The sequence below is a fragment of the Neopelma chrysocephalum genome, unplaced genomic scaffold, assembly GCF_003984885.1.
Source record: "Neopelma chrysocephalum unplaced genomic scaffold, ASM398488v2 Primary Assembly neopelma1_22, whole genome shotgun sequence".
In the NCBI taxonomy this organism is placed as follows: Eukaryota; Metazoa; Chordata; class Aves; order Passeriformes; family Pipridae; genus Neopelma; species Neopelma chrysocephalum.
In genome coordinates this window covers 14,812,818-14,832,011 of record NW_020897689.1, presented here as the reverse complement: position 1 = coordinate 14,832,011, position 19,194 = coordinate 14,812,818, and the positions used below count along the sequence as shown (strand labels likewise).

The 19,194-nt window shown below is 38.5% G+C and overlaps 1 protein-coding gene across 5 annotated transcripts in view; it reads left to right on the top strand.

Annotated features, from left to right (window-relative positions):
• The window catches only part of FAM110B (family with sequence similarity 110 member B), a 121,365-nt gene that overhangs the window by 30,684 nt on the left and 71,487 nt on the right, over positions 1-19,194 (top strand). For 4 of the 5 annotated variants that reach the window (XM_027709184.1, XM_027708734.1, XM_027708941.1 and 1 more), the window contains exon 2: positions 5,135-5,265. The exons of the other annotated variant lie outside the window; for it this stretch is intronic. The gene's annotated coding sequence lies outside the window, so the exon portion shown is untranslated. The remainder of the gene's footprint in view (positions 1-5,134; positions 5,266-19,194) is intronic. 5 annotated transcript variants of the gene reach the window in all.

Genomic DNA, 19,194 nt, shown 5'->3' with positions numbered 1-19,194 from the left:
CTTGAGGGAGAACCCTAAGGATTCTTCGGAGGATTGCAGGATGCAGCTTTTAATATGATGCCAAATTGCTTCAGGAGAGGAATCTGCAGAATCTGTGGAATGGTTATCAAGCTTAGTTTGAAGGTTTGCCTGGAATCTTTCTCTTACTGTGGCTGATTGGAGATCGTTAACTTGGAGTCTTCTCCTTGGGATACTGCCCTTTTTGGGTTTGAATTTGAGATTGAAATTGAGTTTACAGCGCACAAGCCGATGGTCTGTTTGACATTCTGCGCTGGGCATCACGCGGGTATGGAGGACATCGCGGACGTCTCTCCGTCGCACCAAGACATAATCAATGAGGTGCCAATGCTTAGATCTGGGGTGCATCCAGGTTGTCTTTAGGCTATCTTTCTGCTGAAAGATAGTGTTGGTAATGGTAAACTGTTGCTCCGCACAGAATTCTAGCAGAAGTCGACCATTATCGTTGCAGTTTCCAACGCCATGCTTGCCTAATATTCCTTTCCATGCTTCAAAATTTTTGCCTACTCTGGCGTTGAAATCACCAAGGATAATGATCTTATCATCTGCTGGTACCTTTTGGGTAAGGTAGCGCAGGTCAGCGTAAAATTTATCTTTTTCAGCAGGGTCAGCTTGGAGAGTTGGGGCATATATGCTGAAGATGACAACGTGTTGGTTGTTATTTAGTGGAAGGCGTAGGGAGATAATGCGATCAGAGTGACCTGTCGGCAGATTTTCGAGTTTAGGGACAATAGAGTTTTTGATCATGAAGCCGACACCAGAGAGATGTTTTTCGGTTCTGGACTTACCTGACCAAAAGAGAGTGTAACCGGCACCGTGTTCTCTGAGGCTGCCTTCCTCATGAAGGCGAACTTCACTGAGAGCAGCTATGTCGATGTTGAGACGGGCCAGCTCATGGGCAATTAGGGCAGAGCGACGCACAGGACGTCCGCTGTCCGCAGAATCGAGCATGGTTCTGATGTTCCAGCATGCTAGAGATAATTTAGGTACACCTTTGGAGGCAGGTGCGTGCCTTTGTCTTTTGCTCTTTGTGCGACCGCATTGAAAGAAGATGCCCGTTGGTCTGCGGTTAACCAACCGGGTGAAGGTGGAGATGAGCTTTGTTTAGGCCACCTTTTCTAGGCCCCTCTCCGAGTGGAGCAAGTAGTGCTGTCCTTGAAAAGGCTGCTTGGTCGTTCAGGGTGCTGCCCCAAGAGACTCTCATCTCCGTCAGTCTCAAATGACCAATATCCTGAACCGCCTGCATGCAGGGTTGAGTCTGCGGCTCCCAGTGCACCTTTCACCTACCGTTTCGACCCTCGCCCGTCGCTGCAGGACTTTTTGCATGTGGGTAAAGCCTTCAAGCCTGCGCAATGGATTTTTTAGGTGAGATGCAGTATGCGCGGAACTGAACCCACCCTTTAATCCTGAGATTCATCTGCCAGGGCCGAGCAAGCTTGGACGGTGGCAGCGAGGTCCTCAGGACGTAGGTTTGATTAGAGTGACCTTCTCTGAGATGGATGGCCTTACAGGGCTAAGCAAGCTCCATCTGCCCGGGTTTGGTATGAGAGTTGTCCTTCTCCTAGGATGACTGCCAGAAGGCTAATGAGCTCATCCTGCCCAAGAATGAAGTGAATCTGGTCCTATGGTTTTGACCTGTCTGGCATGGGCGACCCTACCGAGGGCATGAACCCTCGCCAGCATAGCTCGCAACCACATAGGGGTACATAGGCTACTTACCTGTTAGAACGATTTGGGTAAGTCCATTGAAGATACTTATGCTTTTATTAACCAACAAAAGTAATACAGAGTAATAATTAATGCTGTGCAAAATCCAAACATATTAATGTTAATTGTGGGAACTGCCCAACTTATGATTTTTCTGTTTATCTTTAATTTGATTCCTTCAGCTTTTCAGTGGCTTAATCCTGACCGTGCAAACAGATTACAGTTTAGTTTTATTGTTGTTGTTAATGAAAACGAATCTGTCTACAGGTATAGAAATTGCTGGATTTAGTGGATATGACCCCTTCCTAATAAAACTCCACGAATTAATGTTTCTGAAAATTGTGCTCTCTAAATTGAGACCTTTCAATTCATGTTTGATGTGAGCTATTTTACCTGAAAGTTATGGACATGTGCGAGTAGTGAGTCTGTACCTCCTGCCTATGAAAATTGAGGTCTACATTAAACAGGTGGAATAGTTTTGGCACAATACGCATTGGTAAATATTCCCTTGTTTCTAGTTGAAGGCTGAGATTTTCTATACCTGTTCTGCTTTGTTAAATAACTTTATTCTCTCACAGATGTTTGGCTGAAGAGAGTTTTCATGTCTCTTGACACAGAAAGTATATCTTATTTGTTTGAATAGCTAGATTCTTCCAGTATCTTCTAGTTTCAGTTTCCTTACTTCAGTTTTCCTCCAGTGACAGTGATGAAGGTAATGCCTTATCAAAGCATCCAGTTATCAAATGCTTAATCGTCTGCTGCTGTGCATCTTTATCAGCTTATTTCTTTGTGAAGAAATCCTACATTTTTAAAGACTTTAGTTTGGATTATGGAAAACTCACGTTAGACTTGAGTGGGGTTTGAAGGTTTAGATTGATGCCTTTAGGATTATTAGAATAAGGAGCCCATTCATTTGTTCATTCATGAATCCTTCTAAATCAGGTTTGGCTTCTCTTCTGTGAGAGTCTATGTATTTTTGTAAGTATTAAAACTTTGATTTCATACTGAGCAAGAGAATGAAAGAGAGGAAGAACATAGCAAGTGAGGATGAAAAGTCTTTTCAGAAAAAAAGCCCAAAGACTTGTTGATACTGGACAGCGAAGCAGGAAACTACACGTGTCATAAAAGGCTCCAGCTTGTTGGATAAAGGCTGAAACTCAGGATGTACTCTATAAATACAAAACAGTTTCATAAAAATATTTTTAAAATGCAGTTCTGAGCACTTTAGAGAAGAGAAGCTGACTGATAACTGTTCAGCTACTTTAATATATATATTGGTACAGATGCATGCACACATATACATTCATACCATACTTTCATCTGTAAACATGAATATATTCAACTCAGTGATAAGTATTTCCCATAGGAGACTGGTAACATTACTAGCACTGGATGTAAATTTGGAAGGTACAGACCATATTCTTTGCAGATTCTAAACCAGCAACTTAATGGAGAAATAAAAAGGAAGGGAGTCCAATTTCAACAGGCAGAAGGGAAAGAATTTGTGAAGCTGAATATTTGCCTACACAAAAAGTTGTGAACTTCTTTTTCCACAGTATTTTGTCTCAAGTTTTTCTTTTTAAGCATTACATCTAACAGCCTTCTGGGGATTTTTGGGATGTCTTCTATCCTGACCAGTTGATAGTTGTTGAAATTTTCACTCAACTTGGAAATAAAAGTGTTTGCTGAAGCTGTTGGCCAAGAAACACGTCTGGAACAGATTTACTAGCTGCAATTAATGACCACATTCACTTTTTTCCCCTCTGACTTGTCAAATATGAACTTCCAGAGATCTCAAACTATGAGTTGCTACATCCTTTTGCTTGCAAAGTTGCTTTGCTTTTTAGACTGAAATGAGCGTTGTTCAGAATTACTGAGTAAAGTACAGTAATTTGGAATATCAGAAAAATTTGTAATAATACAAGAGTGCGTTTCTGATTGGTAGTCTCTTGTTGTGCTTTGTTGTACGAAACAAGGCAAGGTTGGAAAACATCTCTTTTTTTTCTTACCATGTTTTTAAATTTTTTTCCTTTACTGAATACCAGAATAACAATACTACAGCAGGCCTATAATAACGGAGTAGCTGTAATGCTAAGTCACTCTGAATATGTTTATGCCTTCATTTTTCTCTTGTTATTATTTCTAATTTATAAGCATTTACATGAAGATACCCATCTCTCTGAAATCCCTCCATTGTTGCTCATTTCTGGTGTACCGGTTTCAAAGGCAGCCAGAGTCCCAAGATGCGACTTCATCCACCCACCCAACACAAATGAACCCAGTTGTACTCATGTCAAGACCCAAACTCAGTCAAGTTCCCTAAAGACTGGGAGGAAGGAAGCCTAAAGTAATTGATATCTGACAACTATTGCTGCCTGTTTGGTGTGTTAACTGTATGAGACACCTGTTTTCTTGAATTTGTGCTTAAACAGTTTTCGCACATATTTTGAGATTTTTGTTAAAGGAACCCCGTGTTTCATCACATGGTCTGTGACCTGATTGCAGTCCTGTTTCTAGAGTGAATAGCTGATTAGAAAACTAAAATAATTGAACAACTGAAACTGCTCGGAATGGTTTGCTTGAAAGAAGCTGCTGTGCCATCTGCTTGCGCCACTAAGGGTGCTTGATCACATATTGTCAAATAAAAGCAAACCCCAGAAATCTCATGTACCCAAGTACTTTTCTGTATGATTAGAGCTGATCTTACCTCAGGTGGCATTTTGAGAAAAAGAACATAAACAGGGATTTAGGTCATGTCTTGTAACCTACCAAATTCTGTATGGTTGTTTTGCATATGAAAAGCAGTGGTGAAACACATTAATTTCAGGAAGGCATTCTTGTTATCCTTCCCTTCTGATGGAGAAATTTAAGGATTTTTACTTTTAATTTTTCTGAGCATAAGACAGTGTTCTGGAGTGGATATTTAACAAGGACTGCTTTGTCAGCTGGATGGAGGTCATGTGCAGGGAGGTTTGCAGTCTGTGTTTCTTGCCTGTCATGGCACAGCACTCTGCAACTTCCCTGAGAAGATGATGTGTCACATTTGTGCTCTTTGCTCTGAAGCATTCCCAATGCATATCTCTGACAACATGGGGAAAATAATGACATGAGAGAAATTCAGGATTGATACCTATAGGTCACCTGTGAAACTTCAGAGCTTGGGGATTATGCTGTTAGGACTGGCAATATAAACGCTAGAGACCATCTACAGCTGACTGGATGTACAGCTGTCCAGTACTGCTCTTTGCAGGCTTTCAGTCTCCAAATGAAGATGAAGTGTTCTGATTTCTGAAATTTACATTGTCTAAGCCAAAGTTCAGCCTTTCAGGACCCTTGTCCATTTTCAAACTGTGGCTTTGATGATGCATGATGATGAAGCTAAATGCCTTCTTTGTTGCTGTGTCTCCAGGCATTGCTACGGGGAGCCTCTGGGAGTTCCAGGGTGAAGAGATCTGCCTTCATCTGGAGACCTCTGCTAAAGGTGAAGACCTCCTAACAGGCCAGACAGCCTTAGCAGGACCTCAGAAATCGTATATCAAGGTAAAACAATTCATTTTTCAAGCAAATTGAATTGACTGATACAATTTTCAAAATAATGATTTTTTTTCATGCTAAATAAACACAGAAATACATCTCTGAACTTTCTCCTTTTGTGTGTATTGTTCCTTGCTACCTGGTACAAATGTTGTAGTAGCAAATGCTCGAGGGGGGTGAGTGGGAGACAACATAGTGCATTGTTGATTAGAGCTAAAGTAACTCCTTTTATTATTAGTAAGAAGATATATTTGCAGTTCTTTGTTCACGAGGGAACAGGCTGTTTCTGAGCTCTACAGCATGCTCTGTTTTTAGAAACTTATCCCACTTTAATTGTTGTATTCAGAGCTCACTTTGGCTACAGAAATACGAAAACACACTCTGATATCTTCAGCAATGGGAGAAGGACAAGGTTTGCATATCATGAATTTCTGTTTATCAGCACTGTAGTTATTTCTTAGTATGGTCATCCAGAACCCATTCTTGCTTGTAAAGGACAAATGCTGATGGAAGAAAAAGAAATGTGACTCCAAGAACTTTTTTGAACCTATAAATGCTACAGTCCCAGGCACTCTGGGAGATTTGACTATGCTATGGCTTTGTTAGCTTGCCAGGATTTTGAATGTAGTGATGATATATGCAGAATCTTTCCTTCATACTGACGAGATTAATTGAACTTTGTGTAGAGAGTTGGCTGAAAAAAGTGAGTAGTAGCGGAAATGTTTTCTACGTATTTCTTCAAGATTAAACGTAGGTACTTCTAAAGGTCTGCCAACTTCTCTATATTTTAAAAAGAGCTGTTGCAAGGTGTTAACTTCACTGTTGGAAAGCTTCTTAAATAAATATTTCTTGATTCATCCAAAAAGAATTGCAGATTTTTGTAGTTAATCCTTTATTGATCTTTCTAATTTAGGCTGAAATTAGAGCTCTGAACTAGAACAAAGTTCATTGTCCTACCATCCGCAGAGTAAATCAAAAGTTTTGCGATTAGCACAATCAGTGTTTCAACTCATAACCTTCCCTTCTGATCTGCTGTACATGCCTGGGAGTCAGACCACCAAGCACATTTAGGCCCCCTCATCCCCTTGTTACACCATGCCCTTTCTTTCTGCTTCTCAGTTCTTTGATTTCAGTTGCAACTGTGTTTCTCCAGTCTACTGGCAAGGTCATCTTGAACAACTGAGGATGCTCATTATTCAACTGAGTATTCAAACCTTGACAGAACAGCAAAACTGATGATAGTGATTATACACTGATTTCAAACTGAAGGAAAAAACCCAATCCAGAAATACTTATCTCCATAATGTTTCCTTTTGTTACATTTGCCTTAGGAGTACACGAAACAATGCAAGTTGAGATAACCATGCACTAAAAAAAATATAGTATTTCTTCTGAAAGTTATTTAAACGTTTATTTATTTTAGAAGTGCAGTTTTATGCATTGAGAGAGTAAAGACTTCCTAGAAAGTATCCTTATAATCCCATGGGCTGCATGGTTGTATCTAAGTGGGGGGGTGGTGGTTAGGTTTCATGTACAACAATGTTAGTGTACTGTCAGTGCACAGCATCCAGGATTGAAATGCAGCCTTGAATGCTGTCACTGCTTCCAGCAAGGCAGTTTGTTCTGTGCCTTTCTGTCTCTTGTTTCCCTTTGTTGGAGGGGTTTGTTGCTAACCAGAAACACATTATATGAGACAGCCAAAAGTTCTGGCGAAAATCAAGAACAGTTCATAGCCATGAAGATTTTATATTTGCCCTAGATTCTTTTTTTTTTCATTGATGCAGCTGTAACTGTTGTTGTAAATTATATAAATAATTGATCAAGGAGTTCTTGTTACCTCAAATAATGTTATGCTTATTGCTTCTCATAACTGTGCTGCTCTTTGTTGTACTACAGCATAGCTCATACCCTGCTCTGTGTGGGGGGGTTTTATTCCCTTACAATTTTCTTCTGCTCCCAACCCTTTGCTCTTCCCCTCTTCCCCCTTCTCGGCAAGAACGTGTTGTTTCTGCTTCAGTTTATTCCATGATTTAACTGAAAAGCAGGATCTTTTTTAATCAACAGCAACACATTTAAAAAAACCTCCACAGCCCTGGGAACTGTGCAGTGCGCACATCTGTTTTCACATAAGCATGAATTGCTGGCTTTACAAACATGAAGCATGTAGTCCTTGCCACAGACTTAGCTAAAGTGTTCTGTAACTTGAGACTCTATTTGAAATAAAAACAAAATTGTATAGCTTCTTTACCATACTAATGGAAAACATTTAATTTACTTCTTCAAGCCAACCAAAAGTATGACGCAATGCTGCTCAAGCAGATTTACAGTGCCTTTTCTTCCCTGGAAATCAATACAGCTTGGAGGTGCTGCTATGGGAGCTGGCTAGTTGACTGCGATCCAGCTGCATTCAAATGTAAACTTCTGTACCGCAAACCAAAACTGGTGATTTTGATTTATTCAGGCATCACTCCGTCTTTGAGATATTATGGTGTTGGATTTTATTCTTTGTTTTATTGCCATTAATGCTAGGTTGGATTTCAAAATAACTAGTTCAGTGGGTTAGTGATTTTTTTTTTTTCTGAAATCATTCAGTGATTTTCTACATTTCCTGAATTAAAGTACTTAGGTCTGTGGTAGTGATATCAGCAGAAGCAGATCTATGTACATGGCCATGTGTGCCTTTCAGTGGAGTCTTTTTTCCCTTAAACAAAAAAATAACACCACCAAAAAAACAGGCCTTCACTCAGTGTGAGCATTAAAGTCTAACATAATTGTTTTCCACTTTGTACAGACTAAGCTCTGAACATTAAATGTTGTTTGATTTTTCTCCTGCTAGAAGAGGCAAAATGCAACAGTGTTCTTTAGCTGAGTCCAAAATAGTTTTTAAAATAGAACTGTGGAGTTTATTAAATAAGTGAAGCCAACAGTGCAGATTTTCATAGTGCACAAACTTTTATGCCTTTGTTTCCTTTCCATTTCCTCACTGCCTCCACTAATGGTTTTGACTTTATTTAAACTCTCTGCTGTAAGAGGCTGTTGGTGTTTCTCTCCTTATTTTTTACCTTAATGGGATTTCATCTTTTCTCAAATAGCCCTTAGAATGGGATCCCTGATGCTGCCTTGCTCCCCAGATGTATTTCTTTGGGAAGTCTGTCACTGATGGCCTGTATGCTGGTCATGTTTACTTCTACCAGAAGGAAAATCATGACTTGATACTTGCCTGCTAGCTTGCCAGAAGTATATTTCATCTTTTTTTAAAAAAAAGAAAAGTTCTACTTCCGTTTCTCACGTAAATTTGATCCATTTTTTTTTAATCCTCCATTCATTTTTCTCTTTCTTATATGTAACAATCTCACGGTGAAGAAAGAGCCTGAGAAGATAATGGGAGATGAATTGAGGTCCTTTTCGTAGGGATAGCTTGGGATGTTGTGGGTTAGCGAAGAGGAAGATGGGGATTTGAGTTGTGTGGGAGTCTGGGGTTGGAGGTTCTTTGGAGTTTTTTTTCCTTGAGATGATGGAGAAGGTCATAATACAATGAAGATGAGAAACAATGTTGCTGGTAGCTGCATTATTTTCTTTGAAAAGGTTACCATATGAGACTTGATAGAGAAGTACATAGAATCCATAGAATCCAAATTACAAATATTAATGATTTGGTTTATTTGGAGGAAAACAGTGAAAACAGAGATTTGTACCAAATTTCAGTGCAGTTTCAAACATTCTTTAATACAATTTTGTAAATTTTCAAACTACTGAATAGTTTTACTCATAGTATAAATACTGATTTTTAAAGATGCATAGAGTGGGAGAACATATGGTGACAGTGTGATTATCACGTTTTCTATTAAATATAAGGACAACATATACCCAGTTGCATCTAACTTAGACATAATAAAGATTACAGCTATTAGATATTGCCCAACAATCTTCGACAGCTTAAGTTTATTTTCTGAAATGCTTCCTGAAGATGGACAAAATGCCTCATTTAATTGGGGTGGCAAATCTGGATCTTTGGTGTTTGTACAATCATAAATGTCTCCCTGGCTGCTATTTGGGAATAATGTCTTGTGTTGCAGCATATCAAATTACCGGAGATACTGCCCAGCAAGGGCATCTTTCAAAGGAATGATGTTATAAAGAACAACACATAAATCTTTAGAAGAAGAAGAAGAGACATTCAACCATTTCTACTCAGACTATCTAAGTGAAACAGAAATGCAGTTAAATTCAACAAACAGGCTGACACATTTTGGCAATATGTTTAGCCCATAGGTTTTCTGTTTGACTGTTCCAAAATTCTTGTTAGCATGAAATGTCTGTCATTTAGCTTTCCTTCTGCCATTTTCTCTATACTAGCACTGGCAGTCCAGGCTGGAGTATGCCATAAAGACTTTTAAAGCTATACTTTGAATAAAGCTTACATTTACTACAGAATATTTGCTTTGCATGGTTACAGTACAAGCACTGTGTTCCTGTGTAAGCATTGTAATGAAGTTGTTAAGAAGAAAAGAAACGCTTATAGCATTTGCACTAAAGTTCATGGAGCATGAGATAGCTGCGCTGAGGATGCTGGTACTTGGAAGGGATTAAAAAAAGCTTCTCAGAAATAAACAAAAATAACATTCTCAGAGTAGCAAAACAGTATATGCAAGTGATGAGAATAAAGGCACTAATTATTACGTAGAGAATAACCTCACTTGAAATGCCACAATGTGATCCACTTTATGATCTGACTTTCCTAAATATGATTTGAAAAGCAGGAAGAAGTACAGGGCATGACCTAAAAATGGTAGTCTGGAAGCTTCTTTAGGTATGTTGGGTCTGAAATGTAGGTTTTCCTCAAGTCAAACCTGAATAAACTGTTTTGGGTGTTCATGTTGTCCTTATGGTTCCAGCTCTGCCAGACATAGCTATTGCTACTTTATTTTAAGAATTACTTGGAACTTGAGTCTTGCTGGAAACAGAATGTTGTCAGGAAGATGCAGTCTTGCTGTTAAGAAACTTAAGTAAGATAAGGCTAATCCTATTGTATGCCTCTACTTTCGGAGGTAATGTAGACATTTGCCTTTCCTAGTTATAGCACTATACCATTGGACACCTGTTTTATGGGATTTCTGTCCCTTCTTTTTTTTTCCCTGAATTGCTGGCTTAGTTAGACATTATTTTTCAAAATGTTTCACACAGTTGTGGATGGCACTATATTGTGCCAATTTCCAGACTTCCAGAAAAATAAACCAGCTCTTTTTTTTCTGGGAGTCAAAGAAGATGAGAAAAAATTAATGTATGTGTAGTCTCTTTGATTATGGAAAATTTAGGTTTCTTTTATGTCGGATGTTTATTTTTTAATTTATTTATCAGTAGAGATAGAGTAAGGATTAGGATACTGAATACCTGTGAGCTTTTGCTCAGATGATATATATATTTCAAAAGCAGAAAATCTGTGCACATAATAAGAAGTTTTGAATTGTCATTTTGGATTGGTACTGAGCCAAACTTCATCATCCTGCTTCAGGAAGAGCTAGTATCGGTTGTTAAAAAAAACAAACAAACAACAGCAACCAAATTTAAGAATTCTCCTACAGGTGTAGGAAGATAATCTGCTCCCAATATTTGTTTTTGCCTTGATCTTTTCTGTTTAGAGATAAAACTGCAAACTGACTTGACAACATGGTTATCTTTTGAGTAGTCTAAACCAGCCCTAGGTTTCTTAAAACTTGCAGGATAATATAAGATTTCTAGAGCGTTAGGTATTAAGAGTGTATGTTCTTGAAATAAGTTGATTTTGAAAAGGCATGGTTTTCACTCTCCTAAAAATTAGTAACTTTGTAAATCACTTAATCCTAAACAGTGGTGCGTGTCTGTAAGTAATTAGCAGTTGTCTCTTTTTCTTTCTTCTAAAGAATCTGAAACTGACCAGGTAGTTATCCCAAGTTTTGACTCACTGGGAAGATCTAGATAAAGAGCAGAAACTTTTTGTTCTTTTATCAGCAGCTGACTTGCTGTGTGGCCTTGGGCATGTACTCCTCACTTTCTTGCACCAGTTTACCATTGTACCGTTGTTGCCACCACCATAAATTCTTTGTAAGCCCTGTAATCAAAATGCTGTTTGAAGCTGTTTATTTTTCTGAGTGTACTCAACTTCATTTACCATGCAGTTCCTCATATGACAATGTAAAGTGCAGTGGAATTATGCAGTTTAGTCCATAAAGAATTTAAACAAAATAAAACCACTTTGTGCAACATGTATTACAGTAAAGTGGATCTGAAGAAAACACACACAGTTTTATTTTAGGGGTACCAGTCTATACAAAGACTGCAAGTGGGGGATAAAGCTATTTGCTTAAAATTGGGAATACTGTGACTATAAGAGTTAAAATAAGAGGGAAAGAAAAGATGTGTCTTAGAAGGAATACGTGGCAGTCTTAATTTGCCTGAGTCTTTAGCAGAGATTTTCCACTTCTGTTTTCTGCCAAGTAAATTGAATTTATGGAGAAAAGCTAAACTCCAAGTGTTGTACTGTTAGTATCTTTTAACAAGGTTAATATGGTGAAGCAAAATATTGATGATAATGAGTTGATGTTTAGCAGTGGACCAGCTGAGAGATCCTTGTGTTCCTACCTATTGTGAAGATTGAGTGTCCTGTAAGCTTACTGTTTTGTGTGTGGTACTTACTTTTGCATGCATGCCAGGGCATGCTCTGGGAAGAAGCATAAATGTTTTTTTCCTTTTTTCTTTCACAAATACATTTATTTCCTGTCTAGAGCTGGAAAAGAGGAGCACAAGAGGGGTTTTGTTAAATACAGCAAAATCTAATTACAGCTTGATTTAAAGCCACATTTACTCCATGGCTGAGGGGTGAGTTCACTTCCAGAAAAACAAACTTGTTGGCTTCCTACTGTGCATCAGGGAATGTGAAGATGCATGTCCTGGAGAGCAACTACCTCCCTCTGCTGGCACCAACTTTTCTTACGCTGTGCTGCAGCTCAACTGCATGATATAAAAACATGACTGTACTCCTATGCAAAGAATAGTGATGCATGAATTTGTTAGTGTATACTCATCTTACTGATTATGCCGCAGGTAATACATGCCACATTATGTGTTACATGTGATAGGCTTGATGTCTGTTTTTTACGCGCTGTAGAAATCTCATTCCTCTAAATGAACAGCTGTTTCCTCCAATCTGTATTTTGAACAGTTATGTCCCTGGTGATTCAAAGGAAAAATATTGGTGAATAAACTACATTTTCTTGACAATATGGTTTTCACTCAGTGCGCATCTCTGAAAGGTGCAAGATCTCATTTTGATTGCCTGCTGAAGTAATTGAAAATGTGGTTTTCTTTCTTCAACTGGTTTAAATGTCCTGCTGTTCTTTTAGCTCTGTTTCTCAGGGGAAAAGGTTGTGCATCTCCAGTTTACTGAAAGTTCATAATTTGTGGTATGTTTTTATCTTATGGTGATATCTTTTGCTTGAGAACCCCATCACAGGTGGTTTCATAACAGCAGCTCATAATTGAGATGGTCTTTATTCTTTTCTTGTTTCCAGCTGATGATTGCCATTTTTAGCAGAGTTCTGTATTATTGGACTTGCACTTTATGCTGCTACTACTCCTTCCGTTTCTGCTACTCTAGTTCATAATAATTAGAGTAGCAGAGTTTAGAAATTAAATATATGCACTGCCACTATCTAGAAAAATCAGGCTAAGTGGAGGTAGAAGATGGCTGATGGTGAGACTGAAGTTGCTGTGCTGCTCAGCAGCACTACTGAACCATGTTTAGAAGCTGCTTCATGAAGAGATTTGTGTTAAAGAGAGGCTGGGGCACATGGGTTGGTGTACACAGGAGGTCTTGGGGAAGGAGGAACAGGCATAGGGCAGGAGGGGAGAGAGCAGACTGAGGTTGAGTAGGACCACAAAAACAAAGGAGGGACAACAAAGCTTGCCCAGGAGAAAGCACTGCAGACACACTGGTGGAGAGGCAAAAGTAGAGAAAGAGGACCTGACGTGGACAGCATGTGGATGTGAAGTAGTTGAGGGAGATAGGACTCTCTGAGCTGTGTCTTTGAAGTGTGATTCGTGTTGCAGAAAGGCCAGAAAAGAAGAGGGATGCAGGTCTGCAGAATGCTTTTACAAGAAGTGGTGAGACGAGAGAGTCTGGCAGGGTATTTCTGACAGAGCGCCCAAATTGGTGATCCCCCCTGACAGTGGGTGGGCCAGCAAGTGAAGAAATGTGAAGTTGCAAGAGGCAGAGAGAAGGGACAAGATCTTGTCAGATGAATCATTTTTTCACTGCTAGAGTGATCTCCTTCCTTTTTTGTTTGGTGCCTCCTCATTTCACACTTCTCAGAGAATTTCAGACCCTGCCATGTTACTGTGATATTGGTGAACTGTATCTGAAACTGATGATGGGGGAAAAAGAGGACCCCAAAGCTTGCTGTGATCCTGAGAGAGGTCAGTGAATGACAATCACATCTCTGTGTATGGCTATATACAACTGCACTCCAAAGACTATAAGAAAGTCTCTTTGCCATGAAGTCATACCTAGGGAACTGTCATTCTTAAGTCTTAGACTTCAGTTTACACAAATTTTTGAAAACATCAATTCACTGTTTCTTGCTGCTTTTTCAGATATTTCTGGGCTTTAGTTAGGTCCTTGCTGGAGTTCCTGCATTTTCTCAGAGAATTAGTCAAGTGAAGGTCATCAGTTGCAGAAAGAGAAATAAATTGTCTTTTCTAGGACTGTTTTGCTTGCATTGTATCTGACCTTCAAGCCTTAAGGTGCCCCAAACTCCTAGGAGTGTGGTCTTAGCCTTTTCCATCATGTAATGTTGAAGTTCTGACTAGTAAAAGGCAGATGAGCATTGACAGAGATAAAAAAGCAGTCAGGTCCCATCTTTCAGTAGTCCTCTCCAAGCCAATATGGTGAAGAAAATGCTGATAGGGAGAAGAATCCTTGAGCATATATGTGAGTGTCCAGGGATCAGAATTAATGTTCTGTGTGGCTGTTCACTAGAGGAGAGAGATGCATTCATGCTGGAGTACAGTGTCCAGTGAAGTACTCATTGTCACAATTCTCGTGGTCCTTGTTTGGAAATGTCCCTTGTCTCCCAGGTGGCTCTGGGCACTGAGCTCTGGCCACAAAGATATATAAAGGAGTTTTGTGGCTTTTACATCCTGTCATGTCAACTGGAATTTCTGCCATCAGTTTCTCTAGAGGAGGCAACTTGAGGAGCAGAAGTGCGTGGATTGCCTCAACTTTTTCTTCTGATTATTTTTTATAGTTAAGCTTTTTAAAAAACAAACAAAACAACAACCAACAGTTTGGTAAGCTCCAAGCTACTAGTGTTGATGTGCAGAAATGACTCAGTACGAGCTGCAAGCTTTGTTCTTTTGGAAGCTTTTCTTTCAGCTGTGACAATCTTAAAGTCTTTTCTCCTAGAAGATCCACAGATCTTCCACCTCCATCCCTAATAATTAAACAAGCTAGGTGTTCCTGCTTTTCTTTGGTGGATACATTTTCAGAGACGCTGACATTTTCAGATACACTAATTGCCAGAGGTACACTGTCAAAATATTAGGTATGTGATTTTATTACTTCCCATAATGAGCCATAAAACCTAAAACCAACTAAATTTTGGAGTTTGTAAAATTTTTAAAAGGAAGATTAACTTAAATTTATGAAGAACGATATTCCAAAAACATGTAATATAGGAGAGAGATTGTTTTCTCTGTTCTAATTACCTTGAATCTTCTCTCTATTGTAAAGAAATTTAACTCCTGTGGTCAGTCTAATTTTTGCTTAAGAAAAAGGTTTTTGGGGCCCTGTCCAAGTGAGAAAGTTTACAGAATTAAGGCATTTGGTGGGATAGCCCTCCTGTTACGCCTACCAGATATGATTGCATAAGGGACTTGATGTACGAAATGGGGCCAGTAGGTCCCATTAATCAATTGACTGCTAATCTCAAGCGTTAAATGCCTACTGTGGATTTTTCACTTAACTCTGGTTAGCACTGACCAGTAGTGATACGGGACATTGAGCTATTTAGAAGGCAGTGGCTGCATGTTTTCTGCACAAAGAAAAACTCTTTGTGAAGGGAAGCAGCTCTCTTTATATGCAACATGGTGAGACTTAAATGAACTTCCAGTGGAGGACTTCAGTCTTGAAATTTTGCCACTGTCATTGCCAGTTCTGGAGTTGTCTCATAGTTTATCAGAAGCTGCATCATGCCACCAAATGTAGCTATTCTTCCATAAGGGTAGCTAATGTCATCGTGGGTGATTCAGAATTAATGCAATAAAATTAAATGCTTCCATTCAGGCCTGTTTCTTAGAAGGTATGTTGAATGAAAAGAATCCCTATTTAATTTTTCCAGAGGAACTAGTACTAGACTCTGTGATATCTTGAAGTCTAACGATTACAAGGAATAGAAAATAAATTCTCAGTGTACTGAGAATAGCTGATTCTGTTTTTTCACTATTGTCCCTGAATCCTCCTACAATGGCAGCATGAAATAAGAAGAGCTTGTTACTCCCAACAATAGCAAGCTTCTTAATAATATTCTTAATACACTTAAGTATAAATACTTGTGCTAGATAAATGCACACCTAAATTAGCATTCTCTGACATGTATCTGTCAACATCTTCAAAAGTAGTTTTCTGATCTATAATGTATTTAGAGACATGTTTCTGCATAGATCTGTTTAATATTGTTTAACAAAAAAAAAAATTAAAAAAATTTCTTTGTCTCTTCTGTTGCTGCTACCTGTTGCAGCCACAATTTGTAATTTATACTAGGTTAGGTGCTCCAGACTTTCAGAGGAGTGAAGTGTTTTTTCTTGTGTCAGATAAACATTATATGATCAGAAGCTCTACAGTGAGCTGCTCAAGTAAAGACTAAGATACATAACCTCAGCCAAAAATCAGTAATTTCAGTGTGCTTTAAATTGTCTTTATCTGGAATTGTTTGGCATTAGAATGTGATCAGTCTGATTTCCAAGCTTGATGTATTTGCATCAGTTCTAAATTAAGTTTTCTGTTACCTGTGGATTATTCCAGTAGGGTTTTGTCTTCTGTAGAGCTTTCTATCTGTTGTCTGTCTTCCCTTTCTCTGTTTTACTCTCAAGAACAGGTTCAAAGAAATTAATAAATCTATATACACCATGCTTACTTTGCGACTGTTTCAAGTTACATCTTAATAACTTCTATAGGAACATTTTCTTTTGCAGTGCTCATTCACTTGAGTTTTCACCATGATAGGCAGCCTGTAATGAGAATGTTGACTCAGCTGAATGATCTTTGTTTTCTTTATTCTGTAAGTCAGATTGCAAGATAATTTTAAATTGCAAGTATTAGATCACATTTCCTTGAGCGATTGCTCATGATTGTACTAAGTTGCTGCACTCACCTATTTTAGTCACAGTCAACATTTTAAATACCAGTGTTAAGGGAAGCAGGAAAAGGTGTTTATATAGAGTCCTGAATGATGATAGCTCCATATCTTGTTAGGTTAATATTTTGAGTCTCTTCAAATTAATAGTACTCCTTGTGTATAAAGAACAAAATGATTCATCTTGTAACATAAAATACAGGTAATCTTGGGAAGGAGGGGGGAAAAAAGGATCTGTGAGATGTAGCCTGGACACACACATAATGTAGTCTTCCATTCTCTTATAGATTGTGCATCAGCAGCCTTTAATTTTTAGATGCTTTAATTCTAGTGCAATGACTTTAATTCTACTGAAATGACTCACTGGTTATCTAAAGCATCAGGTAACTATACCTATATTTAGCTTTGTTCTATCTTCTTATCCTTGTTTCTAGCTTCATTTTCTCACTGGTAAGCTACAGGGAGTTTAATTAATGTTTAGAAAAACAAACACCCAAAACAATGTGGGAAGCGTACCCAAGTGTTCTCACGAATACAGCCTCTGCAGGCTTATTCTTGGGATGGTCAAGGCATATGAAGGATAAGTTCTCTGTCTTCTTTCACAGTACCTTCAAACACAACACACTTAATTCCACCTGCCAACAGGCCGCACTTTTCAGTTGGAGTTGATATTATTTTTAAGGAGAGATTCTTCTCTCTGCTACCTCCAGTGGTGCCTTTGTTTTGGTGGTTGGTCTTTGCCAAGGCCTGACCCTGGCCTTAACTGCATTTCTCCTCCTCTGCCAAGGAATTACTGTGTGCCAGAGACTGCAATATGTAACCACGGGTGGGGGTGTCTGCCTTTTTAGCTCACTGTATCAAAGTGCTGAATTGCAGGGGTTCAGACAAGAAATCAATACTGTTTTTCCATCTGACTGCCTTGAAGACTATGTAAATTAAATCTGTCTGTCTGTAAAAACAGTTAGGTCCACGCTGCAAGAAATATAGGTGGCAGGTATGAGCTGCTGCTTGTGTTGTTGCTGGGAAGGATCTTGCCTGGATAATTTTGTTTTCAAAGCAGTTACAGATATGTTCCCCTGAGATTTGTAGTAGTGAGATGCAAATAATGTATACAATGACAATTTTACTGTTTTCCTCACAAGTTCTGTAGATCTGCCTCCAGCAGGCTTTGAAAGCTGATGAGGTGAGTGAAGATGTACTGCCACCTGGGAGGCATCCTTTGTTTTCTAGATTTCTCTGCCTATTAATACCTGTTAGGTTTAGATTTTGTTGCCACTTTCTTTTAGACACATGCTTTTTTAACTTCCCTTTGGTTTTGTTCTGTTCAGGCTTTTTTCTGACATAGTGAATTTCTCAAGTGCAGACATGCATCTCAGTCACCACTAGCAGCTTCTACAGATTTTAGTGTTGTTTTTTTTTAATCTCCCGGCCATCTCATATATCCCCAGTTAGTTTAGTTTAGTACTTTTTCCTCTTGTATTTTTATTTACTTGAGGAAGTTACCTGTAAGTTCTGCCAAGCATTAACTCAGACTTAGCTGCAGTAAGACTGGAGGAATGCCATGGGTTGAGAGACATGAAATATTCTGGTATATAATATAATTGGGAAGACTTTAAGGAGTCTGTGGTTTTACTCCAAATTTCTTTCTTTACTACTTTGGGGAGTGGAAATAATATGTACACAGAGACCTAAAAAATAAAAAAATGATGTGACTACTGCAAAACATGAAAGATACTTTTCAAACTTTTCCTTCATGTACTCTTAGATCTGTAAAAGTCAATCTTAAATCCCAAGTTCTGAATGAATACAGACTTCTGAACATAGTTCTTTGCTCTAACTTATAAAGTAGAATTTTAAAAAAGAAATCATAAATCTAATTTTGTTGGGGTTTGATCTCATTTTATTGATGTGATGCAAAACAATAGTAGAAGATACTTTTACCTGATGTAGTGTGCTAGTTTACCACAAAAGATTATTATATTCTAAGTACTCAAAGAGAAAACAAGCCTTCTAAATTCTTCCCAACATCAATATTTCAAAGCTATTTCAATTTGTTTTAAATGAAACGGATACAGAATTATATAAATGGGGAAGTTGTAAGTACTCAGAACAGCTTGAATACTTTAAGTGAGATAAATGGTTAGATTCTGCGGGTTAGCCATGCACATGCTACAGCCTATATGCTGAACTGATCAGTGTGTTATTTACATTACCTCAGTCCTTCCAAATAGGAATATTTATGCTAGTGGGTGGGATATGGTGGGATTGCCTGCAGCAGTCCCACTGAATATAGAAATTATGACTTTTTCAAGTTAAGCAGTGTTTTTCATAGTTATGCATTTTCTGTTATAAAATAATAGGGACAGTGAAGTCAGTGTTAAACACTCAGGCAACTTTGAAACTTGCTCATGTTTCCCTTCTCTAGCAGCCCTTTTACTGTGGTACTGTTGCTTATGTTTTGACTACAGACTGTTGGAATTTGCTTTGAAAATATCAGTGTCTGTTTTATTTGCAGATTAGTTTTGGAGCAGCCTTTTCTTTAGATTCT